The 4,484-nt window shown below is 37.9% G+C and overlaps 1 protein-coding gene across 1 annotated transcript in view; it reads left to right on the top strand.

Annotated features, from left to right (window-relative positions):
- Window positions 1–4,484, top strand: part of ANO4 (anoctamin 4) — a 63,262-nt gene that overhangs the window by 7,703 nt on the left and 51,075 nt on the right. The gene's annotated exons all lie outside the window — the stretch shown is intronic.

The raw sequence follows: 4,484 nt of genomic DNA, 5'->3' as shown, positions 1-4,484 counted from the left end.
CTCTATATTACTTCAAAATTTTGAGGCTGTGATGTGCCAAATCTGAAACAGTCAAAGACATTATTATATTCTTCATCCCAAAGCAATCCTGTTTTAGCCACATGATGTGAAAAATCCCTAATAACCATTAATAAACATTTTCTTTAAGATAAACAAAAAAGCCAGCTGCAGCCTTAGAAGTCAGGCTTTCAAGCAAATAAACTACAGGGATGTGTGGAGATATTCTCCTGGAATATTGTAATCTCATCTTGATGCTGCTGCTCCAGCTGATGATTTTCTTTCTCTGATGTTAAAAGAGGTAAAGACCTGCTATTGCCTCAGCCAACAACAGCCAGCTACCACCAGCGGTTTACCTAGGAGTGCAGAGGGTTGGGCATTTTTCCTGTACTGAAGAATACACTTCTCATGTAGTGGTCACTATTTTAGATAACATCTGTACTTTTAGTTCGTATTACTATCAGTAGCAGGCATTTGCTTGGAACATAACCTTTGGTGTGGTGAGTGTCAGACAACAAATGTTCCGGTGTCTGGGGATGCCATGGAGCAAAGATGCACATTGATACGTGCATGCACATATTCTCACTTTGTAGCTTTGTAACCAGACCACGGGCATCCAGCTTTCAGCTTGTATATTTTATCAGCCATTCTTGCCTTTTTCTTCTCCAGAATAAATTGAAAAATAAAACCTTTTTTAAAAATAGCTGTTACATAAAGATTCAAGATCTAAATTTACCCCTAAAGGGTTTGTACAAAATGCAAAATTACCGGAGAATGTATGAACAGGAATTCATTGGCAGTTTGTTCTTGGTTGAATTTGCATTTATTTGAGGGTCTTCTTTAGATGACAGCTAGCTTTGCTGTGTTTTGTTATCCATGGTATGATAGTTTGAAATCTCCAGTTCAGAGTCTAATTAAGAAAGCCACAAATAGAATTTCAAAGCAATTAACCTTCTCTGACCCTTCATGTTGCTTACAGTATGAATCTAAGAGCAATATTTTCACAATGACATTTTTAAAAGGGACATTAATTAACGATCATCGCTGGAACCTTTACTGCCAGAAGTGCTCTCATTATCTCCATTGGGATTTTCTTTTTGAGAAGGGACAGCTCACCCAAATAAGACTTACAGGACCAGTGTAATGGTTATAACTGTTATGGAACTAATCACTGGCTTTATTATATACCTACGCATTCCCTTCACAGGTAATAAAAATAGTAGTGCATTAATCCTTACCTATTTATCTTACAAGTGAGCTGACAAAGTGATCAAACCCCTCAATTAACTGTTTCCTAAATAAAGTCTAAACCCTTACTGAGCCTGAAAACAAGCTGTATTGCTCTTATGAATATTCAAAGTCTTGTGCATATTGAAATTCTACCAAGGGCACCAGAAACAGAACGGCTGAGGAAGCTGTTTCATCTGAAAGCAACAGGGGTTGAAAAGCTCTCTAGAAAGCCTCTGCCTTATGCAGTTTTATAGTTCGGTAATATCTGATGAATGTTTATCTGCACCTAGATTGGTAATATCTTCAGCTCTGGCCTCTGTGAACTGGAATTTGAAAGTTGAGATATTCCATAGACTGAGAAAGTCTTTCACCTCCGAATTCCACACTGGATGCTGTAGACCATGAAACAGACTTGAGAGCTATTTTGTGAATATGGATTTACCACCACATTCAGAAAGAAGACAAACTAGAGCACAAAAATTTGGGAGGAAAATGTCCTTGAAGTGTGTGAGAAAATGACAGTTTATTGAGAGTGCTCTCGATCCCCTCATCCAGATCATTGATAAAGATGTTAAAGAGAACAGGCCCCAGTACTGAGCCCTGGGGAACACCACCTGTGACTGGCCACCAACTGGATCGAACTCCATTCACCACCAGCCTCTGGGCTCTGCCATCCAGCCAGTTTTCATCCAGTGAAGGATATTGTTAGGGATAGTCCAGGACAGAGGACTTATTTTGACACTCCTTTTGCATCTCTTCTACATCCTTCTCTCCATGAGCAATGTTGGAAAACTCCAAAGGACATGGTTTTTGGCCTACTCTCGTTGTGGCAAGTTCTCCTTCTCCTCTTCCCCTCCTGTCCTCAGATGTCTTTTACTGGCACAAGAATGGGCAGAGCAGAACTTCTGCAGCTCTTATACCCTCACACATTTTAAGACTGCTTCAGCTAGTTATGGAATACAGAATTCTTCATAGCAGTTATTCACAGACACGTCTAGTTGTTCCTTCAAAGCCACATGAGATCAAAGCTGTAATAGCACAACTGCTAAATTTACAAATGAATGTAAAAAGTGTTTGCTTAAACAAGTAGTTCTTATTTCTTTTTAAGATTGCATAATATTTGGATTTTGTCTTTGTTTCATTCATGACTCATGAAAATAGAAGTCACTAAATGCAGAAAAACTTCTAACCTACCAGTCCAGAGAAGTTGTTGAAATAACTACCTGTAGTTGCAGTATGACATAGTCATGATAAGAGATGGTCATCACAAGAATAGACTAACATTATTGGTGTTACTTGGATCAAAGTTGCTAGTTTTCCAGATAAGGTAATTGAATTCTCAGTTGAACCCTACAAGAACTCATAGCTACATTAAAATGAGAATTACTGTGCTCTTTTGATTTGGTAAGTTATCTTCCCAGTACTTTAATATTCAGTTCTTTCTGGGAGGTGAGATCTTGGAGAGGAAAGTTTGATATTGAAAGAAAATGAAACAAAGTGGAAAAAATGCTGTGTGTCAATTTCTGGTTTACTATTGTCCTTTCATTTGTTTGTGCTGCTACTAAAACAGCCTAAAGCAGAGCTTCAGCTTCAGCTGAAAATAATGCTTTTCTATCATCTGCTTCAGAGTTTAGGTTGGGTTTTTGTCCAATTTCCTTAAGCATTAATACTGATTACTTTCAACTAAATTTGGTCTCAAAGACAAGCACAGTTTTACTTGCTTTGTGAGCATCAGCAGCTTGAAATGGAATAGTGGCCCAAAATTGTGCCCATGCAGAAAAGGCAGTGACCAGTGCACACCAATTGTACGTGCTGTTTGGTAGCAGCCCACTGGTAGATGGGTATGCACATCATGGTCAGCCAATACATGTAGATCAAATTGCTTTCAATAGGGAATGTAGGGTACATGTAGGACTTTGGGAATAGTTAGGATGTGGGAGGATGCCAGAAGTACAGTACTGGGTAGACTGCAGACACAGAAATGACATGTGAGTGTCTGGGGTAGAGTGGGAAAGGAGACATGAGACAGTAACCTCTAGAAAACCAGGTTTCATTAATTATGGTGCTCTTGGAGCAGCTTGTCTTTTATACCTTTACTCTGGGAATTTTTTTACTGCCTGCCTTTGAAGCTGAACATGAGGAACTTACAGATTGTCTAGTATGGAAAATTTGGCAGAGAATTTTGACTATAAAGAGGGAGCATTTAGAGTCCCCAAAGTCCAGAAGCTGGTCTTGTGTGTTTTTCTAAGTGACTCTGGAGGTGCAAAGCCATGTGTGATTTCCCACAGGTAAAGATTAATTCTCAAAAAGTGGCTTTTCATTTGGGTGTAATTACCTGAGGGGAATACTGAGCAGTAAATCCCATGCTGTGCAGAAGAGTTCCCTATTAAGATGATCTCTGCTAAAGCCAGATTTGTCTAGTGTTCAGTCCTACAGGTTGGTCTCTCTGTGACATCTCTATGATCTTACCATTTTATTTATCAGTTTATTCAGTTCCCTAGATCTTCACCAACACAGAGGAGGAAAACAATCTTACCTCCCACCCAAGGTATTTTTAAAAATATGGTCCTTTCCATTCTGCCAGTTACTAAGGACCACATTTAATTTCCTCAATATATGCACAGGACTACTTAATCGGAAACTCCGTCTACTTATCTGCTATTCAACTGTCTAAACTACTTTCACAGTCTATCCTGAAGCCCTATATGCCTCAACCAACTGTAAGAGTTCTTTAGCAGCATTTAACTGACAAGCTGAAATAGTATTTCTGAACACTTACATTGTTTGCATTTTTCCTTGAGTATGTATATTGGGATTAAGAAATCACTGTAAAATAGATTATGTCAGCCAATCTAATCAATACAATATATTTTGTAGCTTTTTTTTTTTAATTTCTTGGACTCATCACAATTCTGTCTAAACTACTGAACCTGCATTCATATATAATCCATAAATAGCTACTGAAGGCCAATTTTCTACTCTATTTTAGCTTCCAAGACCAAATATAGAAGTATATAATATTTTCCATTTCTAACACAGTTTGGGAATTTCAGTAAAAGTGATTTACCAAGTAGATGTTTCCATCTGACTCTAATGGGAAAGCATAATAAAGAAGTCTGAAAGAGAAATCAAATGTGAATTTCTACAGCTGCACTTTAAAATCTTTTGCTTTTGCAAATCTTTGTTCAAGTATTTCATAGTTTTCAGTGAATTATCTAAAAGTGATGCTTATCATAACAAATGCTATAAGGTTGTTG

This window comes from Buceros rhinoceros, unplaced genomic scaffold (assembly GCF_000710305.1).
Source record: "Buceros rhinoceros silvestris isolate BGI_N320 unplaced genomic scaffold, ASM71030v1 scaffold17960, whole genome shotgun sequence".
Classification (NCBI taxonomy): domain Eukaryota; kingdom Metazoa; phylum Chordata; class Aves; order Bucerotiformes; family Bucerotidae; genus Buceros; species Buceros rhinoceros.
Note: the sequence above shows the minus strand (reverse complement) of the source record. Positions and strands in the feature narration are given on the sequence as shown.